At 35.3% G+C, this 19,449-nt stretch overlaps 1 pseudogene; it reads right to left on the bottom strand.

Annotated features, from left to right (window-relative positions):
* Window positions 1-5,051: 5,051 nt before the first annotated feature.
* LOC107687069 (collagen alpha-1(IX) chain-like) lies at window positions 5,052-17,942 on the bottom strand (annotated as a pseudogene).
* Between the last annotated feature and the right edge of the window lie 1,507 nt (window positions 17,943-19,449).

The raw sequence follows: 19,449 nt of genomic DNA, 5'->3' as shown, positions 1-19,449 counted from the left end.
GTGTGTGTGTCTGTATACCTTGCTACGTGTACTGCGTTAGGCTAACCGAGACTTGTCATTTGCACTTACATATTGTTGTTCTTTTGTTAGATTTGATTGCTTCTATTGTCCTCATTTGTAAGTCGCTTTGGATAAAAGCATCTGCTAAATGACTAAATGTAAATGTAAAATTGTATATATAAAATGAAGACCTATTTATAAGACCATTCTACTCGTTACTATTTTTTGGGTAAATTGTGATTGTTGGAATGATCAACAGCAGCTGAGACTGTATTTGCATCACAGGTCCTGCAGGTATGCCGGGATATGGAAAAGACGGTCTTCCTGGAGCCGCAGGTGCTCAGGGAGAGCCTGGTAATCCTGGTCCTCACGGTCAGCCCGGACCTTCTGGACCACCAGGGCAGTGTGACCCCTCACAATGTGCCTACTACGCCAGTCTGGCATCAAGACCTCACACCAAAAACGTCAAGGGGACTTAATACACTCACTGTCCTGGGCAAACACCTATTATGAACTTGGACATTCAGTAAGCCAAGAACATGTTCTTTAACATCAGGAGGACTACAGAGTCTGAGGGGTGAGTGAATGTGTGTGTGAATGTGTGTGTGTGTGTGTTTATACGTGTGTTCGTCATAGGCTTTTCACTACAGCTAATGTGTTCTTGAACCCTGAGTTAAGGCCACTTTTAATCCTGGGTTAAGCAACGTTTCACACTTTAGGTTTTGAAAAGGTGTTGGCATGTAGCATTAGCACTTTCAGCTCCGGGTTATGAAGTCTAGCTCGAGCAGGATTGACTCTGAATAGTGGTGCTAAAGGTCAAAACAATGCTTGTTTAGCAAGATATTAATCATAAAATATATACAACAAACATAAAAAATTATGATTCTCTTTTTTTGCCCATGGAAAATGTATGTAATAGAGACCTACCTAATATATATCACCAGACTTTAAGAAACCATGGAAATATTATGGACATTTCTACAGTGAATATACATTTTCATTATGAACTTTAAATAAACTTTTAATTTTGAATTATTTTTGAAATATTTTCTCAATGAATCCCTTCAGCTGGTTCACCAATTGTTCAAAGTTATTTAAAATTAAGTTGACATTTCAGTGAAAATCCTTATCCACTAATCATAAATAGCTTGAAAAATAACTAAAATGTCACTGAAATGAATTGCTCCAAAAATCTGGGTTTCAAAATTTTTAGTTTCAGTGTCAGAAAGATAGCTAAACATGCTAAATAGAGACAAAAAAATCTTTGTTAATAAAATAACGTTGAGTACTGTACTTGCCCAATCAATGTATTTAACCTCATATATATGCTAATAAGAATGTTAACCCAAGGTTTTAATAATGTAGAATGTGAAACCCAGGATTGATTTCTAACCCGCTATAGTGTGAATCTTACTAACCCAGGGTTAAAAATGGCCCTTGGTTAACAGTTTTAAGTGTGAAAAGCCCTCTAGTGTCCTGCCGGTCAGAGTTGGTTATTTCTTTTTATTAAAGGAGGGGTGGGTTTAAGCTCAACGTCAAGGTAATTTACTTCAAGTCAAGACTTTAGAGGCTTTCCGTGTAACAGGATGAGAATTCCTGTTACCTTCCCCGACTGTGATCTCATAATGACACAATTGTGCCGCCCACTCTCGAGTTCTGCTGACGGCATTTTAATAGAGTCGATCTATTGTTAGTGATGTCTTTAGCAGGTCAGGAAGTCTGGGGAATTCTCTACTTGAGTTTTATTGATGTTCTGGGAGAACACAGCGGGACACTTTTCCACTCATCAATAGGAAATCTCAATAAGGATCATTAGAGATCCTGGAGGTGATGGAGAACTGCATTTCTGCTCTTTTTAGTCTACATTTTGTAAGATATATCTCATTTGTAGCCATGCATTTGGTAAATAACTTGCTGTTTTGTTTTTTTTTTTAAATTTCGGATCATTAAACTCGTGTTTGTGATGACTGAAAGGCAGCTGCTTGATAGTTTAACACGGCTGGTTTGTCAAAAAGGCTGTCACTGTGTAAATACACATGACTGACGCCACTTATAATGCATTTGTAATAGTTTTGTGCAGCACTTCTTTTCAAAACACCATTACGTTGGTTGTTATGGAAGTTCTGGAACACAAAAGTCCTAGTTAAAGCAGTACTATCATTTGTGTCACTAAAGCACTCAGATGGATCGATCCTGCAGATTGCTCCCCTACAAGCCAATTAAAGCGATTGAAAGAGGAGAGACTGCTTCAAAACGAACTCTCTTCAGCCCACAAACAGGGATGCAATTCATCTTCAACAGACGGGCGTTGTAGCATCAGTGAGGTCAAGAATAGCTTTATGTCAGAATATTGTAGTTGTTTTTATCACTTGACAGAAATTGTAATATCCAAAAGAAACAAGATTGACTTTTCAGTCTTATTGCCTAAATGTTCTTTTTTTTCCCGTTCTTTGTTTTCCTTTTCAGTATTATTGCACAAGTATTACATAATATTTTTTGAATGAAATTGTTGTAGAGCTTTAACCTTTTTTGCAAAAGCTAATACTCTTTTACTATTTTATTTTATTTTATTTTATTTTTTTTTATTATTTTATTTTTTTAATATATTTTATTTTATTTATTTATTTTTTATTTTTATTATTTTTTTTGTTTTTTATTTTATTTTATTTTATTCCAACACTAACCTGACAGTTTTCTTCTTTCTTTTTTTTTCAGACAATCAGAAAGTTACTTTCCCCATCATTTTGCATGTTCTGTCTTTGCAGGGTGAGGTTTTTAAAGAGAGATCATGTGTGGAATGTTAGCAAAATGGCTGAAATAATTTACAGCATCATCAGTGGATAATAATGATTTGAATATGTTGATTAATTATATTTGAATGCAAAACCAGATGTGATACTGTATAGACTTGTTGTTTACCTACTAATTCAATGACCACGATAAAGCTCTTAGTAATGAGTATTATATACACACTTTATAATTTTTTTTTTTATTTTGTCCATCTATGCCCTGCCTTCAAGAGTCACATTCAAGAGATGATGTTTTGATGATGTATTTGGAAAAGCTGAGCTTATTACCGATGCAAATTTATGTAAATTAATGGTGCTTTTTTGATGCAGGCCAGAGAAATACTTGCTATCAGCTTTGCTATCATGTTCTCCTCCACTTTATTCAAATATAGTTGCGTTTTGACTTCGTATCCTCCTGTTAGTTTGGCTTCTTCAAGCCGATAATGACTGTATTTGTTTTTCCATATCAATTTGCATTAAATTATTCTAATGAACTACAGGTGCAGGTTATGTAAAATAGTATAATTTATGCATGGTATAATCCACTTGTTTATACTGATTCTGTGGTGCTACAGTTAATCTTAATTAGGTTGATGTATGTGTATGTGTGGGGAGAGCGTGTGTGTGTCAATAAAGACTGGATCAGGTCCATTTACTAGAATTGGGTTCTTATTGTGAGAGAAAAATCAATCTAAGTTTATACCATATACAGTTCTCTTCAGTAATGAATTTACAAGTTTGCATGTTTTATTCCTGAAAAACAGTCTAAATGAACAAAACATGAATGATCAAATCTAAAAGGACTTTTTTGTTAAGAGTTTTGAAAATGTATGTTTCATTGGGGGAAAAAAATCAATGCGATTTTCATATCTGTCTTCTTAATCAGTTTAATACTATATGGCTAAGATTTTTAAGTGAGCTTCTTTTTCTTAAACGCTTCAAAATTCAGAATGATTTCCTTGAATGATCTTTATAATTATCACAGTAGTGCACTTACCATTGCCTTGCAATAAGATTGCTACAATCACTTACCACCATTTGTGCAAAGCCCTTATTTGTCCATTGACAAATTCTATGGAAAACCTAGGTACTTTAATGACAATGCAGTCACATGATTTTAAACCCTATGTGAGTGGAAATTATTCAATTTTCTGTTGCGGTTGACAATATGCCATAGATGCTGTACACAGAGCCTGTATTGAACCTTAAATGATTATGTGCCAATAAAAGTGTCATTCTGGAATAGTTCCTTTTTTGACAATCTGTAATTAATTTAAAAACTTCAAATATGTAGTTGACAACCAACTAGTTTAACCACTAATTTCAAAACAATTAAAATAAAACCCTTGAATAGTAAAAATAGAATTACTTTGTTTACCTGCATGTAATTGTGATTATTAACTGACATATAATACATGATTCTAAAGACATATAATAAATGCTTAAAATGACTGTGTGATAAGTGGTAAGATTTGTTTTCCTAAGGAAATTGAATTAGAGTAAATGAATAAATGTATTGTCATTGAATTAATAATGTGTTATGTAATCTATAAAAAAAAGTAGCATAATCTGATTGTGTTTCTTAAAATGTACTCTAGTTACAAGTACTTTATTTTTGGAATCTGATTATGTAATCCAGATTGCATGTAATCTGGAATGTAACACATAATCCGGCTTCCTAAAAAAACATCAACAAAGAACAGTTCTTGTTTGAGAAACACATTTCCTGTGACTAATTGTATAATAATATGTGGATCTTATCTACAGGTATGGTGACAGAAACCTCTTATTCAAGCTTTTGATTATAAATAAACCGTTGCACGCTGGTAGCATGGTGGTGAAACGCTTTTATTTCAAGCTGTTGTTGGATCACACTGTCGTTGTGTTGGCGTAGCTTAACGTCTGGCACCATGTCTAAAATTGATCTTTAAAATCACATTTTATGACAAAAAAACAAACAAAAAAACACTTGCAGAATTGCAATGTAGTGGTTTGTGTAACCAGTTTGTGGCCCAAGAGCTGAAACGACAATTTCCAATTAATTTATTAATCTGCAATTTACTGTAAACCATCTAAAAGAACAAACACATTTTCTTCTAGTTTATGTACAAGGTACAACAATAAGTCATGTGAACTGGATCCACCATCAGGAGCTGCATCCGTATGTCTCTATACATCTGTCACGTTCGTTTCTCTCACCATCTGCTCGCCATCTGAAGTCTCTTCAAGTTTGTCGGAGATGGACTACCTGATGATGACTGTTCATGGACCCTTGATGTTGATGGACTTCTTCCCACCAACCAGGTAAAGAGGTTGAGGCCTAAAGCAGTTTGAAGGATCACAAAGACCAGGGGCGCCCGGAGGTCCTCTGGCTCCAGGGGTTCCTGGGGTTCCTGGCACCCCGGTGTCTCCTCTGGCCCCATCCTGACCGTCCTTACCGATGCCAGGCTTGCCAGTTGGTCCTGGCAGGGTTTTGAAAATGTTGATGTAAGAAGTCGAAAATAACTTATAGTACCATTTTTTTTTCATTGGTCTTCACAATGACTCCGTTATCTTTTAAATGATGGTAAAGTATGATTAGCAGAAAGTTGAGGTTTAGCGTCTCGTACCTTGTGGTCCGGGTTCTCCAGGAATTCCTGGAATTCCAATTCCGTTATCTCCCTTATCACCTTTCTGTCCTGCATCACCTACACAAAGTCAATCACATCATGACTCTCCATAGACAAAACACAATCTAACAGGATGGCACAAATTTATTTATATGGCACATTTCATAAACAACAATAATTCAAAGTATTTTACAAACACAAACAAACAAACAAACTAATAAATAAAGACACATAAAAAGATGCATAATATATTAAAAACAAAAAGTAATGGCACGGACCTCAGTCAGATAATCATCATAAGTATTACATAATATTATGGTACTTCTATGTTTACATATGGCCCGGGGTGTGTGTGTGTGTATTTTTATTTCAATATTTATTATTATTATTTTAGAATTTTTGCCCCTTTTTTTTTTGCACATGGTACTTTAAGGTACACTAACATTCAAATTGTTATGGTCAGAAAGATATGCTTGAAAGAAATTATTTTATGTTCACCAAGGCTGCATTTATACAGTACTATTGTGAGCTAATACTACAATACATTTTTTTTTTTTTTTTACAATACCTATTACTTCAAAACAATTTAAAGACCTGTATTCTATGTGTATATATTTAAACATTTAATTTATTCCTCTGACGCAAAGCTGAATTTTCAGCATCTTTACTCCAGTCTTCTGTCCTTCAGGAATCATTCTAATATGCTGATTATTATTATTATTATTATCATCATCATTTTTCTGATGCTTAATATTTTTGCTATTTTGCTATTTTTTAATTCAAAAGAACAGCATTATTTGAAATAGAAATCTTTTGTAAACATCTTTACTGTCATTTTTTAATGCATCCTTGCTGAATAAAAATATATATATTTTTTAAACCAGTGATTAGTAGAATCAGTAGAACATAGACAAACATCTCTTCTACATAGGTTTACTAGGCCAACATTATTTTTCTTTTCTTTCTGGTAATAGTGTAATTTTATTAGCTCTGACATATGAATCTGGAGCATTTTAACATTTGGTTAGAAAAGAGGTGTGTTTGTTGGGCCATAAGAAATTGGTAGTGATTTCATGGTGCAATGCTAGCACAAATACACACTGCAGCACTGAACACAAAAGTGCTGCAATCACACCTCAGTCTCTGGCCTGTAGTTGACTGGGATTGATGGTAAAATTCTTATATTTGCAGCTCTTACAAGGGACCCGGGAAACCTCTGTGAGACTGCTGACATTTCTACAGTCAAAAACCCTGCTAGGCACGAGTGTTGAACGCTAGAATGTTTCTGCATTGATAAACTTCAATAAACATGCTCATCCTCAGAGGTTCTGCAGAAATAACTGAGGTAGATTGAGATGCTGTCGGGGGCTTTTCTAATCCTGTTATTGCTTTTCAATCTCTGTCTCATTAGCAAGCGTACTGTAGTATTCCTCCTCAGCTTGCTGGCAATTAGCACCGACTGCACTCACTGTACAACAGCCTGCGCTTGTAAGGACAAAAGAACTGCAGTGCTAAACATTCTGGAGGCTGCTACCCTTCAATGACCAGCGACTGATGGAAATCATCGTGTGCTCGCAGTTTTAGCCTGTAAATTCTGCCGGAGGCAAAATCCACTAATGAAATATTTAGTGTTGTCAAAAGACCCGGTATTTCGGTACCAAGTTTTTGCTTTGGTACCGAAATTGGTACCGAGAACCGTGGATTTTCACTGGTATTGGTACCGAATACTGAAATTTTGGTACCGTGACAACACTAGAAATATTATAAAAACGGCTGATTCTTGCAGGGGTATTCAGTTGTGCACATTGTGTGATATTAAGGAAGTATCACATACACCATCAGCATGATGTGGATTGCCAAAGAGGATATTTACAAACGTGTTCACCTACTTAAACGACCCATCTTTTTAAAATCTACAAGTGAATGTCTAGTAAGTGTTAAGGAAGCACTGTATAATTATAATTAAATACCATAACCATTAGTATAATTGGGCCACTTTTATTGTTTTCAATTTTTGTTAAAATTGTAGCCATTTTGTTGTTTTTGTAATTTTTTTATTAGATTTAGTCTTCTTCTTCTTTTTTTTTTTTTTAAATATGTCTATTGTTTTTATTAATCTTAATTTCAGTTTTAGCACACTAGATTTATCTACATGAAAATGAGAAATGCTACTTTGACAAACTATCTGAAATAAGTTTGTGTTTTTATATTTTAATTTCTTTCAGTTAAAGTTTATTTTATTCCAAGTATATATAAGAATAACCTGACACACACACACACACACACACACACACACAATTATTTTTTTAATTTCAATTTTATTTCACTTTTTATGCTGGAATTTAAGTTTGTTTTTTTATTATTATTAAAATGTTGAAAGACTAATAGCAGAATTTACCATTATTCTTTAATGGCAAGTTAATTCAATAATTAACTGACTAATGAGAAAATAAACAAGAGATTTGACAAATTTTGATTTAATATATAATTCAACTTATTCTAAACTAGTAAAAAAATAGGCTAAATAAACTTAAAAATGCAATACTAATGGCACAAGACATTCAAAAACATGATGCAACTTCAGTCTCCAGTCTGGACTACTAGTCAACTATCAAACAATCTAGACTGAGACTTCAGCTGTCACATATTAGCATGATGCAGCTGAAGCTCAACTCAATATTTCATAGTTATGAGTGTTTAATCTTGAGAATTCATAGGCAGTAAAAAAAACAAATCAAGAAGTTTGCAATCAAAGACTCAGCGTTAACTGCATCCTCGAGAGCTCAGCTGTAATTGAGCTGACAGCAGAACACTAATTGGGACAGTGATACACGGTTCAGAGATATCCGAGGAAGTGAGATTCAAACTAATGGTACCTTTGGCTCCTGATTTTCCAGGAAGACCGTAGTATCCTTGAGGCCCTTTGGGGCCCATGATTCCTCTGGGTCCGGCTTCTCCAGCAGGACCTGCTGGTCCCGGTGGTCCAGGTGGTCCCATGGGTCCTGAAGTTCCAGGGGCTCCAATGGGAAGAGGCTTCTTGGCTAATTCCTTCTTGTAGGCATCTAAATGTTCTGTTTGATACAACACAATGTTATACTCTAGTTGCCATTTATAAAGAAAAATAAAGTTGATGTTGGTGTTTTAAAGTGATTATCAACTAATAGAGATGGCATGCCTTCAGCAACAGCTGAGCAAATCTCACGGATCTTCTCGTCACTCATCTTAGGCCCCTATTAAAGTAAATAGAGAACAACATCAGCAACGACTGCAGAGCTAGCATTTGCAGTCAAAGATGAACAATGTCACAAAGCATGTACTCACAGGTAGACCTCTGGGACCAGCAGTTCCAGGTAGTCCTCGTTCCCCCTCCAGACCTCTGGCTCCCTGCGGTCCGGTCAGACCCTCATGACCTGGCTGTCCTGGACGACCATCAGCTCCTGTAGCTCCTCTCTGGCCTTTCTCTCCATGCTTAGATCAAACAAATATATATATATACACATTTAAATTTACATTTAGTCATTTAGCAGACGCTTTTATCCAAAGCAACTTACAAATGAGGACAATAAAAGCAGTCAAAACTAACAAAAGAGCAACAATATATAAGTGCAAATGACAAGTCTCGGTTAGCCTAACGCAGTACACGTAGCAAGGTGTATATATATATATATATATATATATATATTATACACACACACACACACACACATACACACACAAAGAAAATAAGTTTGTTTAATGTGTATTTAAGGGTTCACCAGACTAATCAAATAATAATCGATAGATTAACTATAAAAACAATGGTAAGATTGATCAACAAATAAAAAAAATAAAAAAATAAAAATAAAAAAATAAATAAAAAAAGAAGTTGCAGCCCCAATTTATATATATATATATATATATATATATATGCCCTCCACTAATATTGGCACCCTTGGTAAACAATGAGCAAAGGCGGCTGTGAAAATAAATCTGCATTGCTTATCCTTTTGATCTTTCATTCAAGTATCATTGAAGTAAAAAAAAAAAAATGAAAGTGGGGAGAAAATCATTAGTACATATATGGAAAAATATTGGAAAAATTATTTATGAAAGAAATGTATTTATTTTTTAAATATTTTATTTATTTGTTTTAGTTATACATTTATTAGATGGTCTGCTGTTTATTTTTGGTCTGCTACAACCTGAAACTCCAATAATATGAGTGTTTATGAATAATAGCAAGCTTACCTCACCCTTGATGCCAGGAATACCCGGAGGCCCCTGTAAACCATTATTAAAAATCATCATACTACTGTACACATACTGGAATATCATAATTAGAGGGTGTGACAGGTATGCTGCTATAAATATTGCGAACCTGATCACCATTTATGCCTGGTTCTCCTGCAACACCTGGATCTCCCTGTAGAGTGATGAGAGAGAAAAAAAAATTACACGGTACTCATACAAGTGCAGGAAGCAGCAGGAATCGAAACTGTCACTGAGTACTTTCTAATTTACCTCACTTCCTTTGGGACCAACGAGACCCATCAGGCCCTAAAATAAGAAAAATACATGATCATACACACACAACGGGCAAATAACACGTTTCTGTGTTATGCTTATTACAATGAACAATGAGCACACCTGGTCTCCTTTATGACCCGTGTGACCCTTGATTCCACGAGGGCCCATAAGTCCTTGGTCACCTTTATCTCCCTGCGGAAGTAGTCAAGGTAAAGAATTACAATAACAATCTATAATTGTACAGCACTTCACTATACTGTAATTATGATAAATAGAGAAAATGGCGTGAATAGCCACCCATTTTTTTTCTAAATTCATTGAATTAGTTAGATATAATATTACACAAACATGTTTTGCATAATTATTATGTGCAGTTAGTATCAGTGCATCACCTAACATTTGATACTGAAAATAGCATGCAAAGGGTATACTAACCCTAACCCTAACCCTAACCCTAAATACAAATGTGTAACAGGACTAACAACACCTTTTGGTAAAGAATGTTACACTTTATATTAAGTGGACAGTTCCTGAGGAGTTACCATGTAAGTACACAGGTATTACAGTGGTGCTCCAACTCCTCCCACTTTACATATCCCTAAATCTACCCATCTCCGCCCCCTGGATCCCATTTCCACCCCTAAACCTACCCATGTCCACCCCTTGGATCCAATTTCCACCCCTAAACCTACCCATGTCCACCCCCTGGATCCCATTTCCACCCCTAAACCTACCCATCTCTACCCTCTGGATCCCATTTCCACCCCTAAACCTACCCACGTCCACGCCTTGGATCCCATTTCCACCCCTAAACCTACCCATGTCCACCCCCCGGATCCCATTTCCACCCAATGTGTACTTACACTGTGGTTACATACTACGTACACATTTAGTTACTATGTAAGTACACAGGTATTAGGGGCACTTAATATAAAGTGGGACCTAAAGATCTATAATCAGACCAACAGTCCAACCCACCTGGATTCCTTGCAGGCCCAATGGGCCGACTGGACCCTGTTTTCCTGGTTCACCCTGAGGAAGGAAGTTTGTTGATTAAAATAAATTACTATGAATTGCAATCTAACCAATTGTAACCAATGCAAAAAGTAAATAAATAAATAAAAGCTCTAAAAAAGAAAAAACAAAGATATTTGTTTATATGTTCAAATTATGCTTGTATTACAGTGGCTCCTTTGGCTCCTGGAGTTCCATCTTCTCCTGTTGGTCCAAGTGCTCCCTAAATATAAAATGAACATATAACAAAATATAACAATGTCTTAAATGTATACACAAACAAAAGGCTAATATAATAATACTTACATCTTTACCAGGAAGCCCAACTGGACCAGTCAGTCCTACAGCGCCAGTTTCACCCTGTAAAAGACAGGGTGAAATGTAATGTCGTGCATCACTGTTTTGAAATTTAAATTAGATTCAGCATATTTCATTTTCATGTAAATGAAGTTTTACCTTCTGGCCTGCAGGCCCCACGAGTCCCTGTTTTCCTGGTAAACCCTACATTTGAGTGAGATGCAGCATTGTTTAGCCAAGGTGAGTTGCAGATTACAAATGAGTAGAAATATCCTCATTTAAAGTTTGTTGGTGTCAGTATACACACACCCTCAGGTAAATCCAGTGTTTACTGTATAGCAGGCAAACCCTCATTTACTGTAATAGCATTCAGAGTAGCAGCAGCAGCTTTGAGAATCATTTCAGGAAAAGCACAGCAGAATAACCTAACAAAACATATGCACATGCTGATGAACTCACTGGAATTCCCACAATTCCTCTGACACCAATGGCTCCGGACAGACCTGGCTCTCCCTGTCAAGCAGACAGCAAAATCTCAAATTCCTCTTCGGTTTTTTATCATTGAACAAACCAGATTTGGGAATCATTTTGTTACAAAACAATATGCATTTTAGTAATCAAATATGTAAAATTCAGTATCGTAAAAACTAGATATACACTGCAGTGCACCAGGTACAACTATACATTCTGAATTCTATGCATTATCATGAAAATGATCATCATAACTCACCTTCTCTCCTAGAGCTCCCGGTGCTCCATCAGATCCATGCTTTCCTGGCTCACCCTACAAATAAACAATCTTCATCTTCATTAAAGTTCACATTCCAGTGATGGTGAATATGAAGGTCATTTTGAGCATAAATCTGATGAATCAGTTACTCACAGTGTCACCCTTGGCTCCAGAAGCTCCTTTCTCTCCCGGTGCTCCAATCGCACCCTAAAACAACATATTAGAATTCTTCAGACAGAAACAAGGTACTTTAAATTATTTTACAGATTGTTTTGTTTTTGAGTATGGTAGATCATATGGACAGCAATAACTCACATCATCTCCTTTAGGCCCAGGATGCCCCTGTCGCCCTCTAATGCCTTCAACACCCTGTTAAGACACACACATATTCATATTATTGAATAATATATTAAACTGTATATATCATAAAACTGAGTATAGAGTATAACACACAGGCTAGCTCTTAAATCATGTTTTCTAACCTATAAGCTCCGTTATGAATTTCCACTAGGCTGGTTTGCTGTACATTCTCTTAATATAAATTAATTACATTCTCGATAAATAAAAGTCTTAAAACCTCTGTATTTTGATCCCAGACTTTAGTTCAGAAGATTTTGATCAAATATTTGATTAAAAAAAAAAAAATTTTATGAGCTACAGCTCACGTACTGGTGATCCTGGCGGTCCGGTAGGTCCTGGGATCCCGTTGAATCCAGGAGGACCCTGCAGACATACAACACACAGGCTAGCTCTTATAATATACCCACACTTGCTTTTTGTTCTGCATACAAGAGATATCTGCATATCTGCTTACAGAGCAGTTTCACAATCACTGCAGACATTATTCAATTGGCTGTATTGAGTTTTAAACAAATGTTATTATTATTTAATGCATTGATCAGACTCGAGGATATTGCTCTGTAAGCATTCCTCTCGCTCTTCCCTCGTCTGCTTCAGATGAAGATGTTGCAAGTCTTACCCGATCTCCTTTATCACCATGGGGTCCAGTGAATCCGATTGGCCCTCGCTGACCCTGCATGGAAATGTATTTTATTTTTTCTTATTTTTTCAATACTTGTTTTGTGTATAGTGATTTGCCAATATTGTATGTAAACACAGTCATGCCAATAGAATACTTGACACTGATATTCTTGTTCGCAGACAATATTGAAAACACATCACACTCCATAATGCAAAAACAAATAAACAAGTTTTCATACATCATCTCCTGGACGTCCAGGAGGACCTTGCTCTCCGGCGGCCCCTCGCTCACCCTGTTAATAAAGAAGAGAATGCTTATGGTGTTTATTGATTTAAAGCTCAGGAGAGCTTGTTTATTACAGTTTCTCGATTTGTATCATTCTTAAGAAGGTTTTAAAAGCAATCTTACCTTTTCACCTTTGGTACCTGGCACACCGTCCACACCAGGAAGACCTCGATGTCCCTGGAAGAGAGATTCAATTTAATAATACACTCACTCATTAGAAAAGTAGCTGGTGTTTGGCCAAAGAAACATTCTTCAGTGAGCAAAATGATGTATAGCTGCTCCAGAAAGCACATTTTAGTCTTTCTGCAACAAGAAGTAAACGCAACCTTTTAAGAGATGTTATAGTTTGTTTTCAATCATTTATTTTTAATTTAAAGCAATACTTCAATTTCATACATTTTTATATTTTTACAATTATATTTGAACATTTTCTTAACTTAACGTGTTTTCTGAGTCAAAGTTTAATCCTTAGGGTTGGGGACTCACCTTCATCCCCGGCAGACCAGGCAGTCCCTGCGGTCCAGCTGGACATGTTGTCTGGCACTGCTAACAAAATAAGACACACGCATGCATCAGGTCTATTCATCATCAACTGTAGAATCAGACAGGATGTAAAGAATAACACACAACCAGCCTGTAGCTCACCAGAGACATGCAAACCGAGCATTGAAGATTTAAGATGAGGGAGCACAACAGACACTGCAACCAACTGCCAACTCTTTTGATGAGCCAGATAACTCTTAAATGTATCGTGACATTGTTTACAAGCTGTTTCACTGATGTCTTTCTGCAGTTGAAACTCTGATTGAGTGATTACATGAGACGTTATACATTTTGGTAAGTTATACTGTTTCTATATTTTCTTTTTATTCATGTTCTTTTGGTGCTATAAGTAGTGGTAAAGAGGAAGAGACGATCTGTTCACATGTTGCCAGAAGTGAGGCACTACAGTGATCTGTCACGCCACATTAAAGTGTGCCAAATCATTATTTATTGTTTGACTTTTGTAATGCAATTGACAGAATTTGAAAGCTGAGACTTTGTTTCATATCAAAACTGACCAAGCAAAAAGCTTCTTGTGATTTACTGGATGGGAGGTGCGCTACAAATAATCTTTCATAAATTTTTGTTCACGCATTAAACGAAAACAGTATAGATCGATTCTTTGGATTTAAGAATCGATATCGGTTCATTAAAATGAGAATCGATTAAAATCGAGAATTCCATATTGTTAGCCCAGCCCTACAAATTATAGAGCAGATATAGAGCACATTGACATTTTCCAAGTTCCACATGTCATATACTCCATCTTTTTGCGTTTTAAGATCTAGGTCTGATATGCAGGTTCTGTGTGTCCATGTGAAGCATGAATATTATTAAAATCTAACAAGCACTCACAGTCTCCCCACTTCCCTCAGGGTTCCCAGCACCTTGTGGTCCCTAAGGACAGCAGAATGACAGCAGCATAGTTTAGATTCAGAGACACACACACTCAAGCAAAGCCTTAAACGTTACAGCGGTCAGAACAGATCTGTGTAAAAGCTCTGCATTAGTTTTTAACCCTCTGAAAGCCAACAGAAGTCACCTGATCCAGTTAAGTAAGGGTTAACAGACTACTAAAATGACATATCCTGGAATAAGATGGAATGAAAATGATACAAATTTGTCAGTATAGATGCTGAAATGTGTTTTACAACTTATCTTAAAGGGGTCATATGATGCGGTTTCAAGTTTTCCTTTCTCTTTGGAGTGTTACAAGCTGTTCGTGAATAGATAAGATCCCTAAAGTTGCAAAGACTAAAGTTTCAAATCCAAAGAGATATTCTTTATAAAAGTTAAGACTCGTCCACGCCCTCCTAAAATGCCTTGTTTAAACACGCCCCCACATGTCTACGTCACTGTGTGGGAATATTTGCATAACACCGCCCAAATGTTCACGCAAAGAAAGAAGGCGTAACTTTTATTCTCTCTGTAGTATTGTTGCTGCCGCCATGTCGTGAAGACGTGAAACATGGTTTTATGTTTATGCGGCGCGATGCAACGCAACGCTTAAAAAGACAGTATAAGTCATTATTAGGGTTGACGCATTATTACTCGCATCTTTGATAACTGTGCATGTTGTTTTGTCTCACTGTACACGTACCGGCAGCGCGCAGCTCCTGCCGCCACTAAATTACATTATATTTGTCCCATATTGTCATTAATATACATACTGACTTCAACTTGGACCACTAAATAAATAGACTGCTATTGTTATGTAAGTATGAGGGTTAGATTATTTAGTGTACAGGTCATTTCAAGAGTGATAAACAAAGTGATAGAAAATATTATACATATTACGTATACGTATACATGGTTATAAGTATAACAGTTAATATTTGATTAATTTAGGGAAATTAACAAGTGTCTTAGCCCTCAAGGGACTATTTGGCCAACCAGCTTATTCCTGCTTGAAAAGCAAAATATTATTGATAGTGTAAAAAACATCAACTTTGAAGCACCTGTGATTGATGGACTAGCATTGCTCAACCTTACTTACTACCTTCCAGCAATGTTACATTCAATGATGGTAAAATAGTAAAAAAAAAAAATTAAAAAAAATAAAATAAAATAATAATAATAATAATAATAGTTCATTTAAATGGAACCGGAATCGGAACCAGAATCGTTAGGAAAAACTGGAACCGGAATCGGAACCAGAAAATTTCTAACGATACCCAGCCCTAGTCATTATAATCTGTAATTATGTCCCCACTGGATGCAACAAATACCTCGTTTATAATAGGTTTTATTGTTTTTGTCTCATCGCACCGGGAGACGGCATCACAGTATGATAAGGGGCGTAACATTTCCGTCACACGTTTGAGGTATTCGGCCAATCACAACGCACTGGATAGCTGGCCAATCAGTAAACACCTCGCTTTTCAGAACGATGGGCTTTGTAAAAAATTGACGCATTTCAGAAAGGCGGGGCACAGAGGAGAAACAATAATGTACAGTATGTGGAAAATAATGTTTTTTTTTAACCTTAAACCACATAAACACATTTCATTACACCAAATACACAAAATAATGTTCTTTTTTAGCAACATCATATGACCCCTTTAATACCACATGAGGTAAATGTAAAAATCTAATAATTGTAAATAATAATAATAATAATAATAATAATAATAATTGTACAGTCAAAGTTTGTTAAAAAGTAATTTAGTTCAGTTAAACATTTGTTATTGTTTATTTTAGATAAAGATTTGTCTAAATTCTTACATTGAAATTTGATATTCTCATTCAAATACCCCCTCCCCCCTTTTTTAAACAAATCACACCCCATGTATATATACCCATTTATGTATACATATACTATGCATATATGCAAATGAAAGCTAAATATGTATATATTTAGACTAAACTGAATTAAACTCATTCTAGTAGTTGTGTCTTGTAAGTTAGTAAGAAAGCATTTGAAATATGTAAAATGTTAAAAATGTCAATGGCAGAAGTCAGTCTTACTGCTGGTCCTGGAGGTCCTGGTGGGCCTGGGAGCCCAATTCCTCCTCTTGGTCCAGGAGGACCCTGGAAAATTCAATACCATAAATAACACTTAAATTCAGATACCAGAAACAATCAACATAGCTACAACAACAAGATTAAGTATGAAGACGTATATTTAATGCCAAATTCACACTGCAAAGGTGGCAAAGAAGCACTTCTGAAGTGGCATTTAGTTATCTTTACACAGACTGTTTAATGCAGCTCAGAGGTGGCATGAATGCATTTACACAGCAATGATAACTATATACTTTGATACTAGGAGCTGAAGTGGGTCAGAGCAGGCATAATTTAGCCTGGCTTTTAGCATTACGTCTTCTAAGCAGGCACAGAGCAGCCTTAACTCTCTGTGCTTAGGTGTAAAGATGCCTTTATATGTGTCTTAGTGTATTGTGTGCCACTTTAAAATGAATTCTGACCTCTGGTCCGATGTTTCCCTCGTCTCCTGGAGTACCAGGCTTCCCTGGGGTTCCCTGCATAAGTGGAAAACAGTGTTAAAAAGTGAAAATGTAAAATGAAAAGCTGAGAGTGAGACAAATTAAAGTAAGACCAGGTTTTTTACATACTGGAGGCCCAACAGTCTCTGCTCCCTAGAAAAAGAAAATATAAAAGTCAAATCTTCAGAATGAATTAATTTGTCTTAAAAAAGGCATTACAAAAGCATTATTTACTTTGCAAGTAAATACAATCAAAAAGACAAGAAAACAATAAGACAACCAGTGTTGGGGGTAACTCATTACAAGTAATGCGAGTTTTTTTTTGGGAGTAATGCAATATTGTAATGCATTATTTTTAAAAGTAAGTTTCCCCAACACTGAAGACAACACAATGTCAACAGGATACAAACACATTTAGCATTGAAGGATTTGATTGCTTTCCTAAATGGGAAAAAAAAAAATACTCACAGGGGGTCCAGGAGGTCCAGGGAAACCAGGGAGACCCTACAAATGAAGGTTTTTAATGTTTTTTAAAGAAGTTTCTTATGCTCATCAAGGCTGTATCTATTTGATCAAAAGAGACTCCATTAATAAACTTACTGATTATTTAGCTGCAAATTATGCAGAATCACAAAAAAAACACTTTTTATTCACTTTGCATTGTTTTACATTATTGCAGAATTATTGTCTATTAAGATCTCTTACTCTTTCTCCCACCAGTCCTCGTGGTCCCATGGGGCCCATCGGCCCCTACACACATATAAAAAGATTCCACAGTGATTCATTTAGCACAATGAAATACTACAGTTTGTGTGAAACTGATGTGTAAATCTGTAAAACATTGAGTGTATTGCTGGTTTATGTTATTAAACATAACATTGTTATTAAATGGTAAAGGTCATGTGTCTCAGTACTAACCATTGGTCCCGGGGTCCCCTGCAGTCCCCTCTGTCCTGGCAGTCCAATCTCTCCTCGATCTCCTTTACTGCCCTACAACACACAAACAGCTTTATCATCATTCAGCATCGACTGCAGCCGTTGCTAAGATACAGCGGGTCTATGCTAACGTAATTAGACATGCTGGACTCCTCGGTGCATCTGACCTCATCTGATAGGACCAGAGTCAGATCTGAGCAGCGTTTAACCTATTTATGACACACCAGATGATGGTGCAATTCAACCACACTTTCCCTTAATAGATATTGACACAGGAAGCTGGATTGATTGGGTGGGTTTCAGATCTGGCAACCTGTAAATTCATTTTCTGATTAGGAGTTATAATACAAAACGTTTTATTGGGTACAATGTTCAAGCTCAATAAAAGCAATATTCAGTGTTACTGAATAAACTCTACGTTTTCATTTTAGTCTAATGAAATTTATCTCATACAAAATATTGTACAATGCAATGCACTGCCATGGGACATTCTTCAAATCTAGTTCTCAGAACTCTGTTCTTATTTTTCAAGGAAAATCCAGCATCCCTCCATTATTATTATTAGCAGGTTTTTTTTTTGTATTCAAACGCTCTTTTCTAAAGATTTTTTAAATAATAATTTAATAATAATAATTTAATAAATTAATAAAGTTTTTTTTTATTCAAACATATGCTCTTTTCTAAAGATTTGTTAAAATAATAATTTAATAATAATAATTTAATAATTATCTGCACATATTCATATTGTGCTTCCAACTTATTTTGTATTACATTATATTTTTTTTAGCTTACAATTAATTTATTTTTAATGTTTTATTTTTAAACATTATTTTTAAACAAATACTTATATCACGATTATAATCTTTGTAGAAATGTTTATATATGTTAAATCATGTTTATAATCTTTTCATTTTATTTTTTGTGCAGATTTAGATATCAGCTTTATAATTTTTTAGGTTACAAACTATTTATTTTAGTGCTTTATTTTTAAGTATAGATTTATATATATATCAGCTTTATAATCTTTGTAGCATACACTACTTACTGTATTTTAGTGGGTTTTTATACAGCACTTTTATAATCTCTGTAGGACACATACGATTTATTTTACTGCATTTTTAAAAGTATAGAATTATTCTATTAGCTTTGTATCTTACAAACTATTTATTTTTAGCAGTTTGTTTTTTAATAGTATAGATTATATCACTTATAATCTTTATATCTTACATTTTATTGTAAAATTTTTTTGTAGATTTATATATACACGATTGTGTATCTTATTTGTCTTTTAGTAGCCTATTTTTTGAATATATAT

This window comes from Sinocyclocheilus anshuiensis, unplaced genomic scaffold, assembly GCF_001515605.1.
Source record: "Sinocyclocheilus anshuiensis isolate Anshui unplaced genomic scaffold, SAMN03320099.WGS_v1.1 scaffold1641, whole genome shotgun sequence".
In the NCBI taxonomy this organism is placed as follows: domain Eukaryota; kingdom Metazoa; phylum Chordata; class Actinopteri; order Cypriniformes; family Cyprinidae; genus Sinocyclocheilus; species Sinocyclocheilus anshuiensis.
The sequence above is the reverse complement of the archived record's forward strand: the minus strand, read 5'-3'. Positions and strand labels throughout refer to the sequence as shown.